The sequence below is a fragment of the Nannospalax galili genome, unplaced genomic scaffold, assembly GCF_000622305.1.
Source record: "Nannospalax galili isolate Female #2095 unplaced genomic scaffold, S.galili_v1.0 scaffold96, whole genome shotgun sequence".
Classification (NCBI taxonomy): Eukaryota; Metazoa; Chordata; class Mammalia; order Rodentia; family Spalacidae; genus Nannospalax; species Nannospalax galili.
This window is the reverse complement of record NW_008342018.1, coordinates 10,632,769-10,641,698: the sequence shown is the minus strand read 5'-3', so window position 1 is coordinate 10,641,698 and position 8,930 is coordinate 10,632,769. Positions and strand designations below refer to the sequence as shown.

The 8,930-nt window shown below is 39.7% G+C and overlaps 1 protein-coding gene across 1 annotated transcript in view; it reads right to left on the bottom strand.

The window, feature by feature from the left end:
* The window catches only part of LOC103738013 (sodium channel and clathrin linker 1-like), a 42,756-nt gene extending 35,122 nt beyond the window's left edge, over positions 1–7,634 (bottom strand). The window contains exon 1 of the mRNA XM_008837827.2: positions 6,902–7,634. The gene's annotated coding sequence lies outside the window, so the exon portion shown is untranslated. The remainder of the gene's footprint in view (positions 1–6,901) is intronic.
* Positions 7,635–8,930: the final 1,296 nt, after the last annotated feature.

Here is an 8,930-nt window from a genome sequence, read left to right as displayed (position 1 = left end):
CCATTTTTTATATTTTTAATGAAGTTCATTGATTTATTTCAAATGTTAAATATACTTTGCCTGAGAAAAACTCTATTTTATCCTCACTATATTACTTAGTTAGATTTTATGTTACCTTAAAATTTTAGTATCTCTTCTCATGAAGCCTTCCCTTTCTTCTTCTCTCCTTCCCTCCCCCTCCCTTTCCTTTTTTCCTTTTTCCTTTTCATCTTATTTTGGTATCATATAATTTCAGCTTCCTAGAATTACATAGAAAACATTTTGTCTTTATGTTTTTTTGGAGTTTGTATGGAGGTGATAGTTCTTCCTTAAGTATTTGGCATGTTTTACCAGTGAAATCAAGCAGACCTGGAGATTTTTTTTGTGGAAAGACTTTAACCTACAAATTCAGTTTTTTTTTTCAGTAGATATGTGCTATTAACAACTTTGTTATGTTCTTGAGGTCTAGCTACTTCAGCAGATCTCAGATATCCAGAGTTCTTTCTCTCTGCCACCTTCTCCCTGTACATATTGAGTATCTCTATTCTGAAATTCAAATGTTTGAAAATCCCAATTTTTTAATTAAAAATGTTTTTATTGTCAATGTCTTTGTGCATGCCACATACTCATGTGTATGTGTATATGTATGTGGGAGCATTGTGTGCCACAGCCTGTGTGTGGAGGTCAGAGGACAACTTTCTTCTACCTTATGGGTTCTGAGAGCCTTACCCATTGGGCCATGTCCCTGGCCTTTCCAAAACATTTTGAGTAGTGGCATGATACTCAGATGGTTGCAGGTTTGGAGCACACACACACACACACACACACACACACACAATTATGATCAAAGGGGCACTTCAGAGCTGGGGTGGGGGCAGATTAGAGAAAGAATAAACTTTTTGTTGTGGATCTGAGACATGCAGATAACTAATGGAAAATAATTTAATATCATTCACAAAAATCAATTCCAAGAGAACTGTAGACCTAAATATAAAGGCCCAAGCAATAAATTTGTAGAAGAGAACCAAGAAAATACCTTCTTATCCTTAGTATAGGGTAAGATTTTTAAAATTCAAATATAAAAAGAACTAAGCAAATTTAAAAAACTAACAAACTGGACTACATTAAAATTAACAACTTATGCTCATCAAAGAAAGACCATTTAAAAAGTGAAAAATATAAACCATCGACTGGGAGAAGATATTTCTAAGATCTATTAGTGTCAAAGTGTTTTTATCTGGAATAAAGAACTTGTACTATTCAGTTAAAAGGCTGACAAACAGAAAAATGGTGAAACGTGAATGGACATTTCACCAAAAAGTACACTGAAATGGTTAATTACCATAGCTCAACCTCAGTAGGCATCAGGAAAATATAAATTAAAATTATTATAAAATTAAAAATCAAGATTGGTGAAAATAGAGGTTGGTGACATAACTCAGCTGATAAACTGCCTTCTTTTTAGGTTGAGAACCTGAGTTCAATCCCCAGAATCCACATTTAAAAAGCAGGGCATGGTGATACACCATATAATCTCAATGCTGGGGAGGTGGAGACAGTGGGATCCCTGGGGCTTCCTAGCCACCCAGCCTAGCCTACTTGGGCAGTTCCAGACCAGTCAGAGAACCTGTCTCAAGATGATAGACAGAACCTAAGAACTAATAACAGTTGTCCTCTGGTCTCCACAAATACACACATGTACATAAAGAATTGGTGAACACACGGAACTCCCATACACTGTTAAATGGGGGTTTAAATGACTAAACTTTACAACTAAATATAAACACAATTCTAGCAATACAACCAACCAAACTGAGTGTAACTGGGCATAAGGATCATGACAAAAAAAAAATAGCATTATTCCTAGAAACCTACTAACTGGAACTAACTTAAATATCTATCAAAAGAAAAGTAGGTGAACACATGATAAAAGTTGCCAAGTCTCTACAGCAATTAAAAAAGAACTAATTCTATCTATATGCAACAATATAGATAAATCTCAAAAATATGAATGAAAGAAGCCAATCACAGATGTCTACATGATCATTTGGGGGGGGGTTGTTTGTTTTTTAAATACAAGCAAAACTAATTATGGCATAAAATTAAAGACAGTGGTTACCTTTCACTATTTTGAGGAAGTGGCAGGGATTATGATTACAAGTTTTTTGAGGTTCTAGCCATGTCCCATTTCTTGATTAATTTAACACTTTGTAATGATGTACTTGGCTTATTTGTTTTCTTTTATACATAAATCAGAAATAAGAAAATACACACAAATGTACAAACACATTAACCAGTTGCATTTATAAATGTGGAGACATTTATGATGACATCATATAATACTTGTCTATTCGTATGTCATTTTCTTCTAATTAAAAAAAAATCTACTAAAGAAGTTCTCCCTACCATGAAGACATAAAAATATAATTTTTAAAATTTTAAATGAATTTTATTCCTTCAATCAACGAGGATATCTTTTTGTTTTTAATCTTTTGAGAGAAAAGGTACCTTTATTGTTTGGATAGGCACATGTCTTAGTATCATTTTCACTGATTTGTATTGCCCATTCTTAAGTGTTCACGGATATGTCACGGATATGTTGAGGAACAAGGTGACTCAACTACTTAACTGACAGTTTGTACCTTGTCAGTGTCACAAAAAAAAAAAAAAAACTTGACAGAACCAATGTAAAAGAAGGATTTGTCTTAAGGTTTCAGGAGATCTCAATTCATCATGGCAGGGAAGGCATGCATGGTGACAGAAGTGTGTCATCAGGCGCTTGTGATGTGGGCTGATCACATAGCATATACCAGGAAGTAGAGAAAAGCAAGAGAGAGAAGGTGGCCAAGGTTGAAGAAAAGCAGAAGACTGTTAACTCATGATTCTTATTCAGGTACAGCAAAAGGACCCTACCAGCTGGATGGTAACAGCTGAACACAACACTTCTTATCTGAAATGCTTAATATCAGAAGTCTTTCAGATTTCAGATTTTGGAATTATTTGCATAGAGTTTACTAGTTGGGCATCCTAATTTGAAAACTGGATGTGCTCCAAACCTGCAACCATCTGAGTATCATGCCATTACTCAAAATGTTTTTGGAAAGGGCAGGGACATGGCCCAATGGGTAAGGCTCTCAGAACCCATAAGGTAGAAGAAAGTTGTCCTCTGACCTCCACACACAGGCTGTGACACACAATGCTCCCACATACATATACACATACACATGAGTATGTGGCATGCACAAAGACATTGACAATAAAAACATTTTTAATTAAAAAATTGGGATTTTCAAACATTTGAATTTCAGAATAGAGATACTCAATATGTACAGGGAGAAGGTGGCAGAGAGAAAGAACTCTGGATATCTGAGATCTGCTGAAGTAGCTAGACCTCAAGAACATAACAAAGTTGTTAATAGCACATATCTACTGAAAAAAAAAACTGAATTTGTAGGTTAAAGTCTTTCCACAAAAAAAATCTCCAGGTCTGCTTGATTTCACTGGTAAAACATGCCAAATACTTAAGGAAGAACTATCACCTCCATACAAACTCCAAAAAAACATAAAGACAAAATGTTTTCTATGTAATTCTAGGAAGCTGAAATTATATGATACCAAAATAAGATGAAAAGGAAAAAGGAAAAAAGGAAAGGGAGGGGGAGGGAAGGAGAGAAGAAGAAAGGGAAGGCTTCATGAGAAGAGATACTAAAATTTTAAGGTAACATAAAATCTAACTAAGTAATATAGTGAGGATAAAATAGAGTTTTTCTCAGGCAAAGTATATTTAACATTTGAAATAAATCAATGAACTTCATTAAAAATATAAAAAATGGGTATTCATCTCTATAGATGCAGAAAAAAATGTTTGAAACATATATCCACTCGGATAAAAAAAAAAAAAAAACTCCTAGTAAACTAAGAATAGAAATTACACAATAAGAGTATCTATAACTAGTTTCAAATTTAATCCTGAAAAGACATTTTCCCCCTAAGAAAAAGATAAAATATCTATTCCTCCCCACCACTTGTGTTTAAAACTACAGTAAAAAATCTAACTAGTACATTAAAGAAAGGATTAAGAGCACTCAAAATAGAAAGAAGTGATACCGGATTTTCAGATGACAAGACTATCTATGTAGAAAATCTAATGGATACTACCAAAAACCTAATGGAACTAATAAAGGAATTAAAAGTAAGTTGCAGGTTATAATATGCAAAGCAGCCTATTTCTAAATACTAATAATGAAAAACCAGAAATTGAAAGTGAGAACAGCAGCACTATAATACTATCAAAAAACTGCAACTCATGGGCATGAATCCTACAAAAAAAGATGTGCCAAATCTATTCTATTAAAAAGTACAGCTGGGCATGGAGGCTCAAGTCTGTAATCTTAGAACTCAGAAGGCTGGATAGAAGGCTATCATGAGTTCACCATCAGTCTGGTCTACATAGTGAGTTCCAGGTCAGTCTTGGCTATAGAGTGAGATCCTGTCTTAAAATAAATAAATAAAAAGTAAAAATAAAAAGTACAATATATTACTGAGATAAATCAAAAAGCTACATCAATTAAGAGGTATGCTTTTTCATTGCTGAAGGATTCAATATCAGTAAAATATAAATTCTACCCAAACTGATTAACACATTTAATATCTATCAAAATCTTAGTATCTTTATTTTTAGAAATTTACCAAATGATTCTAAAATCATATGGGCCCACAAAGGACTCAGAATAGCCACACAACTGTGAGAACCAATAAATTTTTTTTTTTTTTTTTTGGTTTTTTGACACAGGGTCTCCCTGTTGCTCCAGCTGGCCTGGAACTCACTAGGTAGACCAGGCTGGCTTTGAACTCACATAGATCTGCCTGGCCTCTGCCTCCCAAGTGCTGGGATTAAAGGCGTGCACCACCACACCCAGACAAACCCAATAAATTTTAAAGGCCAACATTATTTTATTTTTAAGACTCATTATAAAGCTCTAATTATCAAGACAGTGATACCCAGATATACATATATATCAGTAAAATGGAACAGAATTTGAACATAATTCATACACATGTTGATTACTGGTTGTAGCAAAGTGGGAAAGTAATTCAATGGAGGGGGGAAAAAACCTTTTCAATGAGGCGTCCATATGAAAAAGCCAGGGCATTTACTTTATATGGTGAACAAAATTTTACCCCGTGAAAAGTAAATCTAAATGTAAAAACCTAAAAACTTCAAAATTTTAGACGAAAACCTAAGAAAATCTCATGGCTCTAGCTTAGACAATTTCTTAGATATGCACCAAAAGAACAAGTTCATAAAAGCATAAGTCACAAAAGAACAAAATTTTAAAAAATCTTTTGCTCCACAAAAGACATCATTAAAGGATGAAAAGAAAATACAAATACATATTACTCATACCTAGAGGAATAAATACTCTGTACATTAGATACACAAATCCTTCTCTGAACCAAGGACTATCAGATATCCATTCCCTAGTAGAGGTAAAAATAAAGTACACTGCAAATATGCTAGAAGTTTACTAGAAGTCTTACTGGGTGTAGAGTTGCCTGTGGTTATAACATACAAAGCTGAAATAGTAACTATCCTAGGGCAAGGTCTTCTGAAGGAAGATCATGAGTTTGAGGCCAGCCTGGGCTACACAGAGAATTTAAGGCTGGATTGATGAGGTCTCAAAAAAAAAAAAAAAAAATTCAAATGGAGCCAACGATAAGAAGTAATCAAGATGGACAGATATCAATGTAGAAAAGAAAAATCAGAGGCAGATGGATAACATCCATCTGTATGTGAGCTGGGAGTTGAGTGATTTATCTATTGGGGGTAACCCACGTCTCTAGCATAGCAAGGAGGTCACAGACCCCCAACACTCTCATCTCTCCATGCAAATTTTACAATCCATGCTTTCTGAAACATACAAATTTCAAGCCCATCAGGCTTTTGTTGCTTCTGCTTGAGATTCCTGTCTACTCCGCTGAACAACCATTCGGTTTTCAAGAAAAAATTACTATGTTTTGACTGTCTTAATTGGTTCTGCTAATATTTGAGTCAATTTTATCTAAGAATTCTGGCTGCTAATTCTTCTGAAATTCTATCTGAAATTCAGGTACTCTTCCACCTAAGCAAAACTCATTCATGCAATTCCTGTCCTACATCACTTAGATGTAGGCTACTTGGTTATTATGGAGTGAGGTTGTTCCAACTTCAAACCTAAGAAATAATATGTCCGTGTGATTATTTTAGACAACATATATACGCTATACATAGCACGCACACGTATCCATGCTAAGGACTTCTATCATCCCAAATATAACTCCATTAAGGGTTGTTCTTACACTCATAATGAAAACAAAAACAAAAACAAAAAACAGGGCACAGAGAAGCTAAGAAATTTTCCCAAAATCAAAGACTTAGGAAGAACGAGAGCTAGGCAGTACACCAACACAGACAAATCCTAAGTGCTGGGTTATAAACACTTCCAAAATGGAACCTTTCCCCTACCTTTCTTGCCCAAATTTCCAAGTAGGAGGGTAAGAATATCTTTATTTGTGCATCAGCTACGATTGTATAGCACCTGGAGCGGCTCCACAATCCTTTTAAACAGAGTGCATGTAGGTCCTTGAACTTGGAAACTTCCTGAAGACAGGAGGCACATCACGGGCCTAGCTCGTGTCTACCAGACCACCCCCCCCCCCCCCGCCCCCCTATGCAAGTTTACGAATCCCCAAGTATTTACCAGCCGGTTCTGCTTTATTCAGTACATACACATCCTCATGCACAGCAAGCACTGCGCGCAGCCAACTTCAGGCTGCTACCAATTTCCACATTCGGACCCAACAGGAATTCAGCAACCTTAGCATGACGCCGATCGCGACAGGGCACCTAACAGGATTCTCCAAAATGGAATAGGGCGCTTACTTTGGTGTCTCAGCAGTGAGTTGATTTGTGTAGCCATTTCGATTAGTATGGCGTTTTCATCATCTTTATCGATTCATCGCAGGGGAATTAAAAAAAAAAAAATCTAGCCCAGTTGTGAGGGAAAACAAAAAGCTACCGGGACGCCGGGGCAGACTAGCCGTGGCGCGGCTGCATCAGCATCCCACTCACGCGCCGGCGGAGCACTGGCGACGCGCGTCAGGCTCTGGAGTCCGCGGGGACGCGCCGAGCGACTGCAGCTCTCGCTGGACCCGGAGGCAGAAAAGGCCTCAAGGCGGCGGGCGCCGAGCTCTCGGAAGACCGCGCTGGCGAGCGGCGGGAACCCGGGGTCTCGCAGGAACGCCGGGGCACCCAAGTTCTCTTCAGACCGCGCGGACGCCCCAGGTCTCGTCAGGCCGCGCAGGAGAGCGGCATGGGGCCCACTGGCACCCGAAGTCTCGTCAGCCAGCGCGGGCGGGCGGTGCTGCGGGACGCGGAACGCGGAACGTGGCTAGCTCGGCGGCGTCACCGGGGGGTTGAGGGGCGACGCCAGGACCGCGAGGAAGCCGGGGCGGCAGCGGAATCCACTCGGCCCGCCCTGCGACTTTGAAAGCAGTGCCCCGGACCGTTCCTTGGAGACGGTGACGCCGCGCCCGTCATCACGCGGGCGTCGTCGCCTGCGTCAACACGCTGTCCCGGCTCCCGGCCTGCGATTGGCTATCCCTCCGGCGGATCCCGGGAACTCACGACCCCGGCCTGTTGCTCCTTGGTCTGCCGATGTACCGGCCGCTGTCTCAGCGTGCGGAGCGCGGCTCTTGAGTTATTTCATAAGGAAACCGGAAACTGTGACGGAGCGGGCACTAGATACATATTTTAATTTCCCTGGGTGTTTTGGATTGTCCGACACAAAGGGTCTGCGGGGAGGGAGAGCCTGCTGACCGCGTGGAGACGAGGGAGGTGGTTTCTCGGGCGAGGGGCCGCGTCTGCGTCTCTTCGGAGCTGGCTTCGCTGCATGTGGAGACACCGTAACCCCACAAGTCTGGGCCTCGACGAAAGGAGGCGGCGGTTTTTTTAAAAGTAAAATTTGCATTTGTGGAGTTTAAGATTCTCTGTTCGGAAAATTGATTTTGTGTGGGTTTGACCGTAGGGTGTTTTTTTGTTTGTTTGTTTGTTTGTTTTTTAATGTGTATGAGTGTCTTAGCTACACGTAAGCTCCCGTATCGTGCAGAGCCACCGAGCCAGAAGAGGGCGTCATCCCCCGGAACTGGAGCTGTCGAGGATTGTAAGCCACCATGTGGTACTGGGACTGGGACCTGGATTCTCTGGAAGAGCACAGTGAGTGCTCTTAACCACTGAGCCATCTCTTTAGCCCAGAGCTGCAGAGCTTTTAAAAACAAAAAACACATTGGAGAAAACCACATTAGCAATGAAAATGTTAACTTGAAGCTACTCACTACTTTTAGTGCTCTTTTAATAGATTGTAATTTTATACACTGAAATAGAGTTTTCTTAAACCAGTAATGTCGGCGCTGAGGCGATGACTCAGTTTTTTGTAAAGTGCTTGCCTGAGTTGGGGTCCCCAGCACTCACTTTAAAACCCAGCAGGGCCCTGTGTGCCTAATTTAATCAGAACAGTGGGGGGGTCAAAGACATGAAGATGAGGGGAAGGGAGATGCTTTCTAGCCAGCCAGCCAGTCAGCTTAGGCAGCCTGGAGAGCTCCAGGTTCAGTGAGAGATCCTCTTTCAAAAGGTGAGGTTGAAAGCAACGGAGGAGGACAGTACATCAATAGGTGCAAGTGCACATCCCTCCCCGCTCCAAAAAAAAACGAAAAACAAGTATCTCCTAGAATAAGTTCTCTTGGGCTTTCTGTAAGAGGAAGTTTTTAAATCCTGTACTCCCAAAGCAATATGAACGTTAGCAAAATATACTAAGAATTTTAAAAAATAGTTCATGTGCCCAATTAGATCTTCAAGGCCTATTATGAACCTTACTCTATAAAGACCAGCTGTTACATGTTCCTGTTTCTTTAAT